General features: G+C 34.4%; 33 non-coding genes across 33 annotated transcripts; all 33 read left to right on the top strand.

Annotated features, from left to right (window-relative positions):
• Positions 1-293: 293 nt before the first annotated feature.
• On the top strand, positions 294-366 carry TRNAR-ACG (transfer RNA arginine (anticodon ACG)). Its single transcript has one exon. It is a non-coding gene; the product is annotated as a tRNA-Arg (tRNA).
• A 168-nt stretch (positions 367-534) lies between these two features.
• On the top strand, positions 535-607 carry TRNAR-ACG (transfer RNA arginine (anticodon ACG)). Its single transcript has one exon. It is a non-coding gene; the product is annotated as a tRNA-Arg (tRNA).
• A 409-nt stretch (positions 608-1,016) lies between these two features.
• On the top strand, positions 1,017-1,089 carry TRNAR-ACG (transfer RNA arginine (anticodon ACG)). Its single transcript has one exon. It is a non-coding gene; the product is annotated as a tRNA-Arg (tRNA).
• A 168-nt stretch (positions 1,090-1,257) lies between these two features.
• Positions 1,258-1,330, top strand: TRNAR-ACG (transfer RNA arginine (anticodon ACG)). Its single transcript has one exon. It is a non-coding gene; the product is annotated as a tRNA-Arg (tRNA).
• Positions 1,331-1,498: 168 nt separating this feature from the next.
• Positions 1,499-1,571, top strand: TRNAR-ACG (transfer RNA arginine (anticodon ACG)). Its single transcript has one exon. It is a non-coding gene; the product is annotated as a tRNA-Arg (tRNA).
• A 409-nt stretch (positions 1,572-1,980) lies between these two features.
• On the top strand, positions 1,981-2,053 carry TRNAR-ACG (transfer RNA arginine (anticodon ACG)). Its single transcript has one exon. It is a non-coding gene; the product is annotated as a tRNA-Arg (tRNA).
• Positions 2,054-7,474: 5,421 nt separating this feature from the next.
• On the top strand, positions 7,475-7,547 carry TRNAR-ACG (transfer RNA arginine (anticodon ACG)). Its single transcript has one exon. It is a non-coding gene; the product is annotated as a tRNA-Arg (tRNA).
• Positions 7,548-7,715: 168 nt separating this feature from the next.
• TRNAR-ACG (transfer RNA arginine (anticodon ACG)) lies at positions 7,716-7,788 on the top strand. The gene has a single exon. It is a non-coding gene; the product is annotated as a tRNA-Arg (tRNA).
• Positions 7,789-7,956: 168 nt separating this feature from the next.
• On the top strand, positions 7,957-8,029 carry TRNAR-ACG (transfer RNA arginine (anticodon ACG)). The gene has a single exon. It is a non-coding gene; the product is annotated as a tRNA-Arg (tRNA).
• Positions 8,030-8,355: 326 nt separating this feature from the next.
• TRNAR-ACG (transfer RNA arginine (anticodon ACG)) lies at positions 8,356-8,428 on the top strand. Its single transcript has one exon. It is a non-coding gene; the product is annotated as a tRNA-Arg (tRNA).
• Positions 8,429-8,596: 168 nt separating this feature from the next.
• Positions 8,597-8,669, top strand: TRNAR-ACG (transfer RNA arginine (anticodon ACG)). Its single transcript has one exon. It is a non-coding gene; the product is annotated as a tRNA-Arg (tRNA).
• A 168-nt stretch (positions 8,670-8,837) lies between these two features.
• On the top strand, positions 8,838-8,910 carry TRNAR-ACG (transfer RNA arginine (anticodon ACG)). The gene has a single exon. It is a non-coding gene; the product is annotated as a tRNA-Arg (tRNA).
• Positions 8,911-9,319: 409 nt separating this feature from the next.
• Positions 9,320-9,392, top strand: TRNAR-ACG (transfer RNA arginine (anticodon ACG)). The gene has a single exon. It is a non-coding gene; the product is annotated as a tRNA-Arg (tRNA).
• Positions 9,393-9,560: 168 nt separating this feature from the next.
• Positions 9,561-9,633, top strand: TRNAR-ACG (transfer RNA arginine (anticodon ACG)). The gene has a single exon. It is a non-coding gene; the product is annotated as a tRNA-Arg (tRNA).
• A 168-nt stretch (positions 9,634-9,801) lies between these two features.
• Positions 9,802-9,874, top strand: TRNAR-ACG (transfer RNA arginine (anticodon ACG)). Its single transcript has one exon. It is a non-coding gene; the product is annotated as a tRNA-Arg (tRNA).
• Positions 9,875-10,042: 168 nt separating this feature from the next.
• On the top strand, positions 10,043-10,115 carry TRNAR-ACG (transfer RNA arginine (anticodon ACG)). Its single transcript has one exon. It is a non-coding gene; the product is annotated as a tRNA-Arg (tRNA).
• Positions 10,116-10,682: 567 nt separating this feature from the next.
• On the top strand, positions 10,683-10,755 carry TRNAR-ACG (transfer RNA arginine (anticodon ACG)). The gene has a single exon. It is a non-coding gene; the product is annotated as a tRNA-Arg (tRNA).
• A 168-nt stretch (positions 10,756-10,923) lies between these two features.
• Positions 10,924-10,996, top strand: TRNAR-ACG (transfer RNA arginine (anticodon ACG)). The gene has a single exon. It is a non-coding gene; the product is annotated as a tRNA-Arg (tRNA).
• A 168-nt stretch (positions 10,997-11,164) lies between these two features.
• On the top strand, positions 11,165-11,237 carry TRNAR-ACG (transfer RNA arginine (anticodon ACG)). Its single transcript has one exon. It is a non-coding gene; the product is annotated as a tRNA-Arg (tRNA).
• A 168-nt stretch (positions 11,238-11,405) lies between these two features.
• On the top strand, positions 11,406-11,478 carry TRNAR-ACG (transfer RNA arginine (anticodon ACG)). Its single transcript has one exon. It is a non-coding gene; the product is annotated as a tRNA-Arg (tRNA).
• A 168-nt stretch (positions 11,479-11,646) lies between these two features.
• Positions 11,647-11,719, top strand: TRNAR-ACG (transfer RNA arginine (anticodon ACG)). The gene has a single exon. It is a non-coding gene; the product is annotated as a tRNA-Arg (tRNA).
• A 409-nt stretch (positions 11,720-12,128) lies between these two features.
• On the top strand, positions 12,129-12,201 carry TRNAR-ACG (transfer RNA arginine (anticodon ACG)). Its single transcript has one exon. It is a non-coding gene; the product is annotated as a tRNA-Arg (tRNA).
• Positions 12,202-12,527: 326 nt separating this feature from the next.
• Positions 12,528-12,600, top strand: TRNAR-ACG (transfer RNA arginine (anticodon ACG)). The gene has a single exon. It is a non-coding gene; the product is annotated as a tRNA-Arg (tRNA).
• Positions 12,601-12,768: 168 nt separating this feature from the next.
• Positions 12,769-12,841, top strand: TRNAR-ACG (transfer RNA arginine (anticodon ACG)). The gene has a single exon. It is a non-coding gene; the product is annotated as a tRNA-Arg (tRNA).
• A 567-nt stretch (positions 12,842-13,408) lies between these two features.
• TRNAR-ACG (transfer RNA arginine (anticodon ACG)) lies at positions 13,409-13,481 on the top strand. The gene has a single exon. It is a non-coding gene; the product is annotated as a tRNA-Arg (tRNA).
• Positions 13,482-13,649: 168 nt separating this feature from the next.
• On the top strand, positions 13,650-13,722 carry TRNAR-ACG (transfer RNA arginine (anticodon ACG)). Its single transcript has one exon. It is a non-coding gene; the product is annotated as a tRNA-Arg (tRNA).
• A 168-nt stretch (positions 13,723-13,890) lies between these two features.
• TRNAR-ACG (transfer RNA arginine (anticodon ACG)) lies at positions 13,891-13,963 on the top strand. Its single transcript has one exon. It is a non-coding gene; the product is annotated as a tRNA-Arg (tRNA).
• Positions 13,964-14,372: 409 nt separating this feature from the next.
• On the top strand, positions 14,373-14,445 carry TRNAR-ACG (transfer RNA arginine (anticodon ACG)). The gene has a single exon. It is a non-coding gene; the product is annotated as a tRNA-Arg (tRNA).
• Positions 14,446-14,613: 168 nt separating this feature from the next.
• On the top strand, positions 14,614-14,686 carry TRNAR-ACG (transfer RNA arginine (anticodon ACG)). The gene has a single exon. It is a non-coding gene; the product is annotated as a tRNA-Arg (tRNA).
• A 168-nt stretch (positions 14,687-14,854) lies between these two features.
• On the top strand, positions 14,855-14,927 carry TRNAR-ACG (transfer RNA arginine (anticodon ACG)). Its single transcript has one exon. It is a non-coding gene; the product is annotated as a tRNA-Arg (tRNA).
• Positions 14,928-15,095: 168 nt separating this feature from the next.
• Positions 15,096-15,168, top strand: TRNAR-ACG (transfer RNA arginine (anticodon ACG)). The gene has a single exon. It is a non-coding gene; the product is annotated as a tRNA-Arg (tRNA).
• Positions 15,169-15,577: 409 nt separating this feature from the next.
• Positions 15,578-15,650, top strand: TRNAL-AAG (transfer RNA leucine (anticodon AAG)). The gene has a single exon. It is a non-coding gene; the product is annotated as a tRNA-Leu (tRNA).
• A 168-nt stretch (positions 15,651-15,818) lies between these two features.
• On the top strand, positions 15,819-15,891 carry TRNAR-ACG (transfer RNA arginine (anticodon ACG)). Its single transcript has one exon. It is a non-coding gene; the product is annotated as a tRNA-Arg (tRNA).
• The last annotated feature ends 336 nt before the right edge of the window (positions 15,892-16,227 follow it).

The following is a 16,227-nucleotide window of genomic DNA, read 5'->3' as shown; positions in this document are numbered from 1 at the left end:
ATTATTATTTAAAGATATTTTAAACGGAAATTATAAATTATCTAATCGTTGTGGGCCAGTGGCGCAATGGATAACGCGCCTGACAACGAATTAGGAGATTGTAGGTTCGAATCCTACCTGGCTTGTTTTTTAAGTTTCATTATAGCCCTGTTCAAAAGGAAGTTCTTAAGCAGTGTTCGAAAAAGATTTTCCACACACGAGAGAATGTTTTAGAACATGAAAGGGTGTATATTTGATTAGCATTATTATTTAAAGATATTTAAAACGGAAATTATAAATTATCTAATCGTTGTGGGCCAGTGGCGCAATGGATAACGCGCCTGACTACGAATCAGGAGATTGTAGGTTCGAATCCTACCTGGCTCGTTTTTTAAGTTTCATTATAGCCCTGTTCAAAAGGAAGTACTTAAGCAGTGTTCGAATGAAATTTTCCTCACACGAGAGAATGTTTTAGAACATGAAAGGGTGTATATTTGATTAGCATTATTATTTAAAGATATTTAAAACGGAAATTATAAATTATCTACTCGTTGTGGGACAGTGGCGCAATGGATAACGCGCCTGACTACGAATCAGGAGATTGTAGGTTCGAATCCTACCTGGCTCGTTTTTTAAGTTTAATTATAGCCCTGTTCAAAAGGAAGTACTTAAGCAGTGTTCGAAAAAGATTTTCCACACACGAGTGAATGTTTTAGAACATGAAAGGGTGTATATTTGATTAGCATTATTATTTAAAGATATTTAAAACGGAAATTATAAATTATCTAATCGTTGTGGGCCAGTGGCGCAATGGATAACGCGCATGACTACGAATCAGGAGATTTTAGGTTCGAATCCTACCTGGCTCGTTTTTTAAGTTTCATTACAGCCCTATTCAAAAGCAAGTTCTTAAGCAGTGTTCGAAAAAGATTTTCCACACACGAGAGAATGTTTTAGAACATGAATGGGTGTATATTTGATTAGCATTATTATTTAAAGATATTTAAAACGGAAATTATAAATTATCTAATCCATGTGGGCCAGTGGCGCAATGGATAACGCGCCTGACTACGAATCAGGAGATTGTAGGTTCGAATCCTACCTGGCTCGTTTTTTAAGTTTCATTATAGCCCTGTTCAAAAGGACGTGCTTCAGCAGTGTTCGAAAAAGATTTTCCAAACACGAGAGAATGTTTTAGAACATGAAAAGGTGTATATTTGATAGGCATTATTATTTAAAGATATTTAAAACGGAAATTATAAATTATCTCATCGTTGTGGGACAGTGGCGCAATGGATAACGCGCCTGACTACGAATCAGGAGATTGTAGGTTCGAATCCTACCTGGCTCGTTTTTTAAGTTTCATTATAGCCCTGTTCAAAAGGAAGTACTTAAGCAGTGTTCGAAAAAGATTTTCCAAGCACGAGAGAATGTTTTAGAACATGAAAAGGTTTATATTTGATTAGCATTATTATTTAAAGATATTTAAAACGGAAATTAGAAATTATCTAATCGTTGTGGGCCAGTGGCGCAATGGATAACGCGCCTGACTACGATTCAGGAGATTGTAGGTTCGAATCCTACCTGGCTCGTTTTTTAAGTTTCATTATAGCCCTGTTCAAAAGGACGTACTTAAGCAGTGTTCGAAAAAGATTTTCCAAACACGAGAGAATGTTTTAGAACATGAAAAGGTGTATGTTTGAATAGCATTATTATTTAAAGATATTTAAAACGGAAATTATAAATTATTTAATCCTTGTGGGCCAGTGGCGCAATGGATAACGAGCCTGAATACGAATCAGGAGATTGTAGGTTCGAATCCTACCTGGCTCGTTTTCTAAGTTTCATTACAGCCCTGTTCAAAAGGACGTACTTAAGCAGTGTTCGAAAAAGATTTTCCAAACACGAGAGAATGTTTTAGAACATGAAAAGGTGCATATTTGAATAGCATTATTATTTAAAGATATTTAAAACGGAAATTATAAATTATTTAATCCTTGTGGGCTAGTGGCGCAATGGATAACGCGCCTGACTACGGATCAGGAGATTGTAGGTTCGAATCCTACCTGGCTCGTTTTTGTTGATGCGTTAGCGGAGTAGCACAGTATTGAGTGAAAGTGTTAACTCACATAAAGAAACTTGAAGATTTAAGCATTTCTTTATTTCATACAGTACCATCTCGATACAGCGTACAACTGAAGATATTTAAACATAAATATATCTTAACAAAAATGTTGGTACGTCACCGGAAACAACAACACAGTGACGTGACATAGTGAAGAGACAAGACAGGAAGTCGACAAGAACACATGCTTACAACAATGCATGCTTTATATACAGATTCCATAATCATATGCACGGATGACGTCACTTACGTTATCTGAAAAGAAAATGTCTGTTGCCACCACACGACCGAAACTTAATTCTGTTAACTTAATGTATTCAGAGGAGTAACAAACCACTCCAACATACGGCCCCACGGTCGTGTGATCTATATCAGAGAAAAATATATTATTCACAACTTCTTTAAATTTATTACCCATTAATGGTTTTGTTAGGAAATCTGCTAAGTTATTCTTAGAATGAATAAAAGCTAATTCTACTGGATTTTCTTCAATAAGTTGTCGAATAAATTTATATCGAATATCTATATGTTTTGTCTTAAAATTTTCACAATTATTTCTAGAGAAATGTATAGCAGCCTGATTATCACAAAACACTTTTGGTACAATTTTGTCAGGCAGAATACTAAGTTCATTAATTACTCTAGAAAACCAAACTGTTTCTTTCATACTTTCACATAAGGCAACAAATTCAGATTCCATTGAGCTAAGGGCAATACATTTTTGTTTACTTGAACGCCAACTAAAAATTACGTCTCCAAATTTTATTAAATATCCACTAGTTGAATGGCGATTACTTAAACTACAGCCCCAATTAGCATCAGAAAAACAAATTAAATTTAAATTATTAGCTTTACTTAAATTAATTTTGTAATCCTTAGTGTTAAATACATAATTCATTAAATCAACCACGATTTTCCAATGTTCGAACGTATAACCATTTGAAAATTGAGACATCAAATTTACTGAAAAACTTATATCAGGTCTCGTACGATCAGCTAAAAAGGTTAAACAGCCGATTAATGTTCGATATGGAAATCGTTTCATTAAGTCGTTTTCAACAATATCACTTTCATTTATTTTTTCAGGAAGTTTACATCCGAGTTTTATCGGAAGACTAACATTAGACTTTGGAAGTTCTTTAAACTTTATCCTTAATTTCTCAATATACGTATTTTGATGCATTAATAAAGCACCATTGTTCATATCAAAATTTACACCTAACAAATATTTTACCTGACCTAATTCAGTTAATTCTAATTTACTTTTAATTAGTGAAATAGCATTATTAACCTCAATTTGTGTTTTACCAAAAATTACAATATCATCAACATACACAATTAAAATAGTATTCTTACATTTATAAACACAATTTAACCATTTTAATTTCTCAAATTTTAAATCCTTAAATATACTATCAAGTTCAAAGTTCCAATATCGACTACTTTGATGTAGCCCGTATAAGGATTTATGCAATAAATAAACTTTACCTTCATGACCTTTAACAATATATCCTGGAGGTTGTTTAACATATACAGGTTCCGATAAATTACCATACAAGTATGCAGACTTTACATCGACTTGATAATGACACCAGTTTAACATTGATACTAATAAAATAAATAACAATTTAATAATTGAAAAGTTAACAACAGGAGAAAATGTTTCTCCATAATCAATACCTGCTCTTTGTTTAAAACCCAAAGCAACAAGTCTAGCTTTATATTTCTTAGGTCTATTATTTTCATCACGTTTAACAGTGTAAACCCATTTAGTGCCTATCACTTTAGTGTTTTTAGGAAGATCTACTAACTCCCACACTTTGCGTTTTTCAATCATTTTGAGTTCTTCACTCATAGCAAAATCCCATTTTTCTTTATCTTTGCAAATTTGTGTATCCTCAAAAGTTTTGGGAAATTCAGAAAAATGACACTCGTATTCGAAATCCTCATTTGAATTTAAATCTTCCTCACTACTTGAACTTTTAGTTACGTTATTAGGATGTTTACTTTTTGCTTTAAATGAAAATTTCTCAGGTTCAAAAGAGAGTTTGTTTTTCTCACAATACTTTTTAACATCATTTAAAGATCTAAGTCTTAGTTTACTTGAAGGAGGATAATAAAATACATCTATTCTTTTACTTTTAGTTCGTGGACATTCTTTCCTTTCCCACTTTTCGATATCAATAGGACTTACTTTATCTAACGCTGTTTTATCATTACTAGATTCATTATCAAAGTTATCTAGCTCGTTTTTCAAATTTAGGTTGAATTTAACATATTCAAATGATTTATTTTTCCCAAATAAAGTTTCTACACCCTTTTTGGTTTCATCAATACTAACATGAATTGTTTCAATTACTCTCCTATCGTTCGGAATAAAAATTCTGTACCCTTTGGTTCGTACAGCATATCCTACAACAATTCCAAGTTTAGCTCTAGGTTGAAGTTTATTTCTATTAATTTTGGGAATATGTACATAAGCTAGTGATCCAAAAATTTTAAAGTGTCTTACTGAAGGTTTAAAACCTGACCATATTTCAATTGGACTTAAATGATTAGTTAGTTTATGCTCGCATCTGTTTTTGGTATGCACGAAAGCTAACAAAGCTTCCCCCCAAAATTTGGGTTGTAACCCACTATCATGTAACATTGCTCTTACCGCGTCCATTGCACTTCTATTAAACTTTTCTGCTATCCCGTTCATTTCTGGAGTATATACATTAGTCCTTTCGATTCTAATTCCGAGATTGCTTAAGAACTTTTCAAATTCTTTATGGCAAAACTCTAACCCGTTATCAGTTCTAACACATTTTAACTTAAGATTAGTTTCCCTTTCACACTTAGCTAAATATTTCTTAAAACATTCGAAAACTTCGGTTTTACTCTTTATAACATATACTTCAACTTTACGAGAAAAATCATCAATACAAGATAAGAAATATTTGTTACCACCTAAAGAGTTTACTGGAGAAGGTCCCCATAAATCACAATGCACTCTTTCTAAACAAGTTTTAGTAGTTCTATGATAAATACGATTTCGTTTTAAAGATACCCTAGTCGATTTGGCAATTTTACAACTAGTACAATTTTCGTTTTTACTTTTACTTAAGTTTTCAATGCCTTTTACTACATTATTTTTACTCATACTTTGAATTAATGGCATATTCACATGACAGAATCGTCTGTGTACAATATCTAAATTTAAAGTTGAAATTAAAGCTATATTCTTACTATAAAGACTTTCGTTAAGTTTATCTTTAAATTTTGTTGGATATCCATTCAAAATATACAATTTATCTTTTCTGTTTACAGTAAACATATAATTATGAAATTTATCAAAAATTACCATTTTATTGCGGCCCCATTCAACATAGTTACCAGCAATATCAATTTTCGCTCCACTAATCAAATTACGCCTCATGTTGGGCACATATAGAACATTTTTTAAAGTAATTTCCACCTTACCTTTAATGTCCAATATAGTAAAGTCAATGTCTCCAACACCAGTGGCAATTGTTGAGCTATTTGTGTCACCAACTAGAACCTCTGTCGGTGTAATCTCTTTATACCAGGAGAACCATTCTCTTTCTTTACAGATGTGAGATGTAGCTGCTGTATCTACTAGAAATTCTCCTATGAATTGATTAGTATTAGACGATTCCACAGACATAGATTCAAATTTTTCATTCAGGCTTGAATAGTCTTTTTCACATAAAAAAGCTTTCTTTCGACGTTGCACATTCACTTTCTTGTAGCATTTATCCTCAGTGTGACCCAATTTTTCACAGAACTTGCATACTACTGAACGACGAGGATTTGTTACTTCGAATTTCTTGTCAGGGTCCAGACTGCTTCCACTGAAGTTTTTCTTATTCTCTGCTTGTCTTTTATATTCACCCTTTCGAACTTTAGTTGAATAAGCATCATTCACAAACGTAATTTTATTTTCGTCTTTTTGTTTCAGTTCAATCCTTCCAGATTCCGTAATTAGTTGCTTAGTAATTGAATCGATCGTAAATTCTTCATCTTTTACTCTGTAAAGAATCTGTACCAAATTATCATATTCAGAAGGCAGATATCTTATCAGCTGAAAACACACTAATATTGAAGGCAATTTAAATCCAGCATCCTCAATTTGTTTATTCTTCTCCAACATTCTTTTGCTGTATATTCCGATCGTTTCTTCGTCGGGTGAAAATCTTGTGCTAAAGAAATCATCGACTAAACCAGCCAGACGAGCTCTCGACGTAGGTTCAAAGTTTACTTTCAGCGTTTCCCAAGCTGTCTTACCGTCTTCGGTATCAGCAATCAGGGATTGGTATTTCCGTTCGATTCCCATGTAAATTGTCGTATAGGCTCGTTGTTTTCGTAGAAGATAGGCCAATTTGTCTCTTTCAGCTGCTGTATCATCAAGTGGTATTTCTTTTCCAGTTATAAAGTCCCAGCATCCTTTTTCCATCAACAAAACTTTCATGTCAATTTTCCAGCTTCCATAATTAAAATCTCCGAGCTTTGGAAAGGCAAAAACTGTTCCATCAGTAGACTCAGCCATATTGAAAATTGAAGACTTATTTCCACTTTTCACTCCTTATTAGACTATTTATTCCATATTCCAGACCAAAGGTTTGCGGGTTCGAAGGCCCATAACCAACTGTTGATGCGTTAGCGGAGTAGCACAGTATTGAGTGAAAGTGTTAACTCACATAAAGAAACTTGAAGATTTAAACATTTCTTTATTTCATACAGTACCATCTCGATACAGCGTACAACTGAAGATATTTAAACATAAATATATCTTAACAAAAATGTTGGTACGTCACCGGAAACAACAACACAGTGACGTGACATAGTGAAGAGACAAGACAGGAAGTCGACAAGAACACATGCTTACAACAATGCATGCTTTATATACAGATTCCATAATCATATGCACGGATGACGTCACTTACGTTATCTGAAAAGAAAATGTCTGTTGCCACCACACGACCGAAACTTAATTCTGTTAACTTAATGTATTCAGAGGAGTAACAAACCACTCCAACAGTTTTTAAAGTTTTATTATTGCGCTGTTCAAAAGCACGAACTTAAGCAGTGTTAGAAAAAGATTTTCCCAGATCGAGAGAATGTTTTAGAACATGAAAAGGTGTAAATTTAATTTGCATTATTATTTAAAGATATTTAAAACGGAAATTGTAAATTATTTAATCCATGTGGCCCAGTGGCGCAATGGATAACGCGCCTGACTACGGATCAGGAGATTGTAGGTTCGAAGAACGAGAAAATGTTTTAGAACATGAAAAGGTGTATATTTGATTAGCATTATTATTTAAAGTTATTTAAAACGGAAATTATAAATTATTTAATCCTTGTGGGCCAGTGGCGCAATGGATAACGCGCCTGACTACGAATCAGGAGATTGTAGGTTCGAATCCTACCTGGCTCGTTTTTTAAATTTCATTATTGCCCTGTTCAAATGGACGTACTTAAGCTGTGTTAGAAAAAGATTTTCCAAGAACGAGAGAATGTTTTAGAACATGAAAAGGTGTAAATTTAATTTGCATTATTATTTAAAGATATTTAAAACGGAAATTATAAATTATCTAATCGTTGTGGGCCAGTGGCGAAATGGATAACGCGCCTGACTACGAATCAGGAGATTGTAGGTTCGAGTCCTACCTGGCTCGTTTTTTAAGTTTCATTATAGCCCTGTTCAAAAGGACGTACTTCAGCAGTGTTCGAAAAAGATTTTCCAAACACGAGAGAATGTTTTAGAACATGAAAAGGTGTATATTTGATTAGCATTATTATTTAAAGATATTTAAACCGGAAATTATAAATTATCTCATTGTTGTGGGACAGTGGCGCAATGGATAACGCGCCTGACTACGAATCAGGAGATTGTAGGTTCGAATCCTACCTGGCTCGTTTTTTAAGTTTCATTATAGCCCTGTTCAAAAGGACGTACTTAAGCAGTGTTCGAAAAAGATTTTCCAAACACGAGAGAATGTTTTAGAACATGAAAAGGTGCATATTTGATTAGCATTATTATTTAAAGATATTTAAAGCGGAAATTATAAATTATTTAATCCTTGTGGGCCAGTGGCGCAATGGATAACGCGCCTGACTACGGATCAGGAGATTGTAGGTTCGAAGAACGAGAAAATGTTTTAGAACATGAAAAGGTGTATATTTGATTAGCATTATTATTTAAAGTTATTTAAAACGGAAATTATAAATTATTTAATCCTTGTGGGCCAGTGGCGCAATGGATAACGCGCCTGACTACGAATCAGGAGATTGTAGGTTCGAATCCTACCTGGCTCATTTTTTAAATTTCATTATTGCCCTGTTCAAATGGACGTACTTAAGCTGTGTTAGAAAAAGATTTTCCAAGAACGAGAGAATGTTTTAGAACATGAAAGGGTGTATATTTGATTAGCATTATTATTTAAAGATATTTAAAACGGAAATTATAAATTATCTAATCGTTGTGGGCCAGTGGCGCAATGGATAACGCGCCTGACTACGAATCAGGAGATTGTAGGTTCGAGTCCTACCTGGCTCGTTTTTTAAGTTTCATTATAGCCCTGTTCAAAAGGACGTACTTCAGCAGTGTTCGAAAAAGATTTTCCAAACACGAGAGAATGTTTTAGAACATGAAAAGGTGTATATTTGAATAGCATTATTATTTAAAGATATTTAAAACGGAAATTATAAATTATCTAATCGTTGTGGGCCAGTGGCGCAATGGATAACGCGCCTGACTACGAATCAGGAGATTGTAGGTTCGAGTCCTACCTGGCTCGTTTTTTAAGTTTCATTATAGCCCTGTTCAAAAGGACGTACTTCAGCAGTGTTCGAAAAAGATTTTCCAAACACGAGAGAATGTTTTAGAACATGAAAAGGTGTATATTTGATTAGCATTATTATTTAAAGATATTTAAACCGGAAATTATAAATTATCTCATTGTTGTGGGACAGGTGCGCAATGGATAACGCGCCTGACTACGAATCAGGAGATTGTAGGTTCGAATCCTACCTGGCTCGTTTTTTAAGTTTCATTATAGCCCTGTTCAAAAGGACGTACTTAAGCAGTGTTCGAAAAAGATTTTCCAAACACGAGAGAATGTTTTAGAACATGAAAAGGTGTATATTTGAATAGCATTATTATTTAAAGATATTTAAAACGGAAATTATAAATTATTTAATCCTTGTGGGCCAGTGGCGCAATGGATAACGCACCTGACTACGAATCAGGAGATTGTAGGTTCGAATCCTACCTGGCTCGTTTTTTAAGTTTCATTATAGCCCTGTTCAAAAGGACGTACTTAAGCAGTGTTCGAAAAAGATTTTCCAAACACGAGAGAATGTTTTAGAACATGAAAAGGTGTATATTTGAATAGCATTATTATTTAAAGATATTTAAAACGGAAATTATAAATTATTTAATCCTTGTGGGACAGTGGCGCAATGGATAACGCGCCTGACTACGAATCAGGAGATTGTAGGTTCGAATCCTACCTGGCTCGTTTTTTAAGTTTCATTATAGCCCTGTTCAAAAGGACGTACTTAAGCAGTGTTCGAAAAAGATTTCCCAAACACGAGAGAATGTTTTAGAACATGAAAAGGTGCATATTTGATTAGCATTATTATTTAAAGATATTTAAAGCGGAAATTATAAATTATTTAATCCTTGTGGGACAGTGGCGCAATGGATAACGCGCCTGACTACGAATCAGGAGATTGTAGGTTCGAATCCTACGTGGCTCGTTTTTTAAGTTTCATTATAGCCCTGTTCAAAAGGACGTACTTAAGCAGTGTTCGAAAAAGATTTTCCAAACACGAGAGAATGTTTTAGAACATGAAAAGGTGCATATTTGATTAGCATTATTATTTAAAGATATTTAAAACAGAAATTATAAATTATTTAATCCTTGTGGGCCAGTGGCGCAATGGATAACGCGCCTGACTACGAATCAGGAGATTGTAGGTTCGAATCCTACCTGGCTCGTTTTTTAAGTTTCATTATAGCCCTGTTCAAAAGGACGTACTTAAGCAGTGTTCGAAAAAGATTTTCCAAACACGAGAGAATGTTTTAGAACATGAAAAGGTGTATATTTGAATAGCATTATTATTTAAAGATATTTAAAACGGAAATTATAAATTATTTAATCCTTGTGGGCCAGTGGCGCAATGGATAACGAGCCTGAATACGAATCAGGTGATTGTAGGTTCGAATCCTACCTGGCTCGTTTTCTAAGTTTCATTACAGCCCTGTTCAAAAGGACGCACTTAAGCAGTGTTCGAAAAAGATTTTCCAAACACGAGAGAATGTTTTAGAACATGAAAAGGTGCATATTTGATTAGCATTATTATTTAAAGATATTTAAAGCGGAAATTATAAATTATTTAATCCTTGTGGGCCAGTGGCGCAATGGATAACGCGCCTGACTACGGATCAGGAGATTGTAGGCTCGAAGAACGAGAAAATGTTTTAGAACATGAAAAGGTGTATATTTGATTAGCATTATTATTTAAAGTTATTTAAAACGGAAATTATAAATTATTTAATCCTTGTGGGCCAGTGGCGCAATGGATAACGCGCCTGACTACGAATCAGGAGATTGTAGGTTCGAATCCTACCTGGCTCATTTTTTAAATTTCATTATTGCCCTGTTCAAATGGACGTACTTAAGCTGTGTTAGAAAAAGATTTTCCAAGAACGAGAGAATGTTTTAGAACATGAAAAGGTGTATATTTGATTAGCATTATTATTTAAAGATATTTAAAACGGAAATTATAAATTATCTAATCGTTGTGGGCCAGTGGCGCAATGGATAACGCGCCTGACTACGAATCAGGAGATTGTAGGTTCGAGTCCTACCTGGCTCGTTTTTTAAGTTTCATTATAGCCCTGTTCAAAAGGACGTACTTCAGCAGTGTTCGAAAAAGATTTTCCAAACACGAGAGAATGTTTTAGAACATGAAAAGGTGTATATTTGAATAGCATTATTATTTAAAGATATTTAAAACGGAAATTATAAATTATCTAATCGTTGTGGGCCAGTGGCGCAATGGATAACGCGCCTGACTACGAATCAGGAGATTGTAGGTTCGAGTCCTACCTGACTCGTTTTTTAAGTTTCATTATAGCCCTGTTCAAAAGGACGTACTTCAGCAGTGTTCGAAAAAGATTTTCCAAACACGAGAGAATGTTTTAGAACATGAAAAGGTGCATATTTGATTAGCATTATTATTTAAAGATATTTAAAGCGGAAATTATAAATTATTTAATCCTTGTGGGACAGTGGCGCAATGGATAACGCGCCTGACTACGAATCAGGAGATTGTAGGTTCGAATCCTACGTGGCTCGTTTTTTAAGTTTCATTATAGCCCTGTTCAAAAGGACGTACTTAAGCAGTGTTCGAAAAAGATTTTCCAAACACGAGAGAATGTTTTAGAACATGAAAAGGTGCATATTTGATTAGCATTATTATTTAAAGATATTTAAAACAGAAATTATAAATTATTTAATCCTTGTGGGCCAGTGGCGCAATGGATAACGCGCCTGACTACGAATCAGGAGATTGTAGGTTCGAATCCTACCTGGCTCGTTTTTTAAGTTTCATTATAGCCCTGTTCAAAAGGACGTACTTAAGCAGTGTTCGAAAAAGATTTTCCAAACACGAGAGAATGTTTTAGAACATGAAAAGGTGTATATTTGAATAGCATTATTATTTAAAGATATTTAAAACGGAAATTATAAATTATTTAATCCTTGTGGGCCAGTGGCGCAATGGATAACGAGCCTGAATACGAATCAGGTGATTGTAGGTTCGAATCCTACCTGGCTCGTTTTCTAAGTTTCATTACAGCCCTGTTCAAAAGGACGTACTTAAGCAGTGTTCGAAAAAGATTTTCCAAACACGAGAGAATGTTTTAGAACATGAAAAGGTGCATATTTGATTAGCATTATTATTTAAAGATATTTAAAACAGAAATTATAAATTATTTAATCCTTGTGGGCCAGTGGCGCAATGGATAACGCGCCTGACTACGAATCAGGAGATTGTAGGTTCGAATCCTACCTGGCTCGTTTTTTAAGTTTCATTATAGCCCTGTTCAAAAGGACGTACTTAAGCAGTGTTCGAAAAAGATTTTCCAAACACGAGAGAATGTTTTAGAACATGAAAAGGTGTATATTTGAATAGCATTATTATTTAAAGATATTTAAAACGGAAATTATAAATTATTTAATCCTTGTGGGCCAGTGGCGCAATGGATAACGAGCCTGAATACGGATCAGGAGATTGTAGGTTCGAAGAACGAGAAAATGTTTTAGAACATGAAAAGGTGTATATTTGATTAGCATTATTATTTAAAGTTATTTAAAACGGAAATTATAAATTATTTAATCCTTGTGGGCCAGTGGCGCAATGGATAACGCGCCTGACTACGAATCAGGAGATTGTAGGTTCGAATCCTACCTGGCTCGTTTTTTAAATTTCATTATTGCCCTGTTCAAATGGACGTACTTAAGCTGTGTTAGAAAAAGATTTTCCAAGAACGAGAGAATGTTTTAGAACACGAAAAGGTGTAAATTTAATTTGCATTATTATTTAAAGATATTTAAAACGGAAATTATAAATTATCTAATCGTTGTGGGCCAGTGGCGAAATGGATAACGCGCCTGACTACGAATCAGGAGATTGTAGGTTCGAGTCCTACCTGGCTCGTTTTTTAAGTTTCATTATAGCCCTGTTCAAAAGGACGTACTTCAGCAGTGTTCGAAAAAGATTTTCCAAACACGAGAGAATGTTTTAGAACATGAAAAGGTGTATATTTGATTAGCATTATTATTTAAAGATATTTAAACCGGAAATTATAAATTATCTCATTGTTGTGGGACAGTGGCGCAATGGATAACGCGCCTGACTACGAATCAGGAGATTGTAGGTTCGGATCCTACCTGGCTCGTTTTTTAAGTTTCATTATAGCCCTGTTCAAAAGGACGTACTTAAGCAGTGTTCGAAAAAGATTTTCCAAACACGAGAGAATGTTTTAGAACATGAAAAGGTGCATATTTGATTAGCATTATTATTTAAAGATATTTAAAGCGGAAATTATAAATTATTTAATCCTTGTGGGCCAGTGGCGCAATGGATAACGCGCCTGACTACGGATCAGGAGATTGTAGGTTCGAAGAACGAGAAAATGTTTTAGAACATGAAAAGGTGTATATTTGATTAGCATTATTATTTAAAGTTATTTAAAACGGAAATTATAAATTATTTAATCCTTGTGGGCCAGTGGCGCAATGGATAACGCGCCTGACTACGAATCAGGAGATTGTAGGTTCGAATCCTACCTGGCTCATTTTTTAAATTTCATTATTGCCCTGTTCAAATGGACGTACTTAAGCTGTGTTAGAAAAAGATTTTCCAAGAACGAGAGAATGTTTTAGAACATGAAAAGGTGTATATTTGATTAGCATTATTATTTAAAGATATTTAAAACGGAAATTATAAATTATCTAATCGTTGTGGGCCAGTGGCGCAATGGATAACGCGCCTGACTACGAATCAGGAGATTGTAGGTTCGAGTCCTACCTGGCTCGTTTTTTAAGTTTCATTATAGCCCTGTTCAAAAGGACGTACTTCAGCAGTGTTCGAAAAAGATTTTCCAAACACGAGAGAATGTTTTAGAACATGAAAAGGTGTATATTTGAATAGCATTATTATTTAAAGATATTTAAAACGGAAATTATAAATTATCTAATCGTTGTGGGCCAGTGGCGCAATGGATAACGCGCCTGACTACGAATCAGGAGATTGTAGGTTCGAGTCCTACCTGGCTCGTTTTTTAAGTTTCATTATAGCCCTGTTCAAAAGGACGTACTTCAGCAGTGTTCGAAAAAGATTTTCCAAACACGAGAGAATGTTTTAGAACATGAAAAGGTGTATATTTGATTAGCATTATTATTTAAAGATATTTAAACCGGAAATTATAAATTATCTCATTGTTGTGGGACAGGTGCGCAATGGATAACGCGCCTGACTACGAATCAGGAGATTGTAGGTTCGAGTCCTACCTGGCTCGTTTTTTAAGTTTCATTATAGCCCTGTTCAAAAGGACGTACTTCAGCAGTGTTCGAAAAAGATTTTCCAAACACGAGAGAATGTTTTAGAACATGAAAAGGTGTATATTTGAATAGCATTATTATTTAAAGATATTTAAAACGGAAATTATAAATTATTTAATCCTTGTGGGCCAGTGGCGCAATGGATAACGCACCTGACTACGAATCAGGAGATTGTATGTTCGAATCCTACCTGGCTCGTTTTTTAAGTTTCATTATAGCCCTGTTCAAAAGGACGTACTTAAGCAGTGTTCGAAAAAGATTTTCCAAACACGAGAGAATGTTTTAGAACATGAAAAGGTGTATATTTGAATAGCATTATTATTTAAAGATATTTAAAACGGAAATTATAAATTATTTAATCCTTGTGGGACAGTGGCGCAATGGATAACGCGCCTGACTACGAATCAGGAGATTGTAGGTTCGAATCCTACCTGGCTCGTTTTTTAAGTTTCATTATAGCCCTGTTCAAAAGGACGTACTTAAGCAGTGTTCGAAAAAGATTTCCCAAACACGAGAGAATGTTTTAGAACATGAAAAGGTGCATATTTGATTAGCATTATTATTTAAAGATATTTAAAGCGGAAATTATAAATTATTTAATCCTTGTGGGACAGTGGCGCAATGGATAACGCGCCTGACTACGAATCAGGAGATTGTAGGTTCGAATCCTACGTGGCTCGTTTTTTAAGTTTCATTATAGCCCTGTTCAAAAGGACGTACTTAAGCAGTGTTCGAAAAAGATTTTCCAAACACGAGAGAATGTTTTAGAACATGAAAAGGTGCATATTTGATTAGCATTATTATTTAAAGATATTTAAAACAGAAATTATAAATTATTTAATCCTTGTGGGCCAGTGGCGCAATGGATAACGCGCCTGACTACGAATCAGGAGATTGTAGGTTCGAATCCTACCTGGCTCGTTTTTTAAGTTTCATTATAGCCCTGTTCAAAAGGACGTACTTAAGCAGTGTTCGAAAAAGATTTTCCAAACACGAGAGAATGTTTTAGAACATGAAAAGGTGTATATTTGAATAGCATTATTATTTAAAGATATTTAAAACGGAAATTATAAATTATTTAATCCTTGTGGGCCAGTGGCGCAATGGATAACGAGCCTGAATACGAATCAGGTGATTGTAGGTTCGAATCCTACCTGGCTCGTTTTCTAAGTTTCATTACAGCCCTGTTCAAAAGGACGCACTTAAGCAGTGTTCGAAAAAGATTTTCCAAACACGAGAGAATGTTTTAGAACATGAAAAGGTGCATATTTGATTAGCATTATTATTTAAAGATATTTAAAACAGAAATTATAAATTATTTAATCCTTGTGGGCCAGTGGCGCAATGGATAACGCGCCTGACTAAGAATCAGGAGATTGTAGGTTCGAATCCTACCTGGCTCGTTTTTTAAGTTTCATTATAGCCCTGTTCAAAAGGACGTACTTAAGCAGTGTTCGAAAAAGATTTTCCAAACACGAGAGAATGTTTTAGAACATGAAAAGGTGTAAATTTAATTTGCATTATTATTTAAAGATATTTAAAACGAAAATTATAAATTATTTGATCCTTGTGCGCCAGTGGCGGAATGGGTAACGCGCCTGACTACGGATCAGGAGATTGTAGGTTCGAATCCTACCTGGCTCGTTTTTAAAGTTTTATTATTGCGCTGTTCAAAATCGCGAACTTAAGCAGTGTTAGAAAAAGATTTTCCCAGATCGAGAGAATGTTTTAGAACATGAAAAGGTGTAAATTTAATTTGCATTATTATTTAAAGATATTTAAAACGGAAATTGTAAATTATTTAATCCTTGTGGGCCAGTGGCGCAATGGATAACGCGCCTGACTACGGATCAGGAGATTGTAGATTCGAATCCTTCCTGGCTCGTTTTTTAAGTTCTAATATTGCTCTGTTTAAAAGGTCGTACTTAAGCAGTGTTAGAAAAAGATTTTCCCAGAACGAGAGAATGTTTTAGAACATGA

The sequence above is a fragment of the Parasteatoda tepidariorum genome, chromosome 5 (assembly GCF_982258835.1).
Source record: "Parasteatoda tepidariorum strain Cologne lab strain chromosome 5, Ptep-v5.0, whole genome shotgun sequence".
NCBI classification, from domain to species: domain Eukaryota; kingdom Metazoa; phylum Arthropoda; class Arachnida; order Araneae; family Theridiidae; genus Parasteatoda; species Parasteatoda tepidariorum.
The sequence above is the reverse complement of the archived record's forward strand: the minus strand, read 5'-3'. Positions and strand labels throughout refer to the sequence as shown.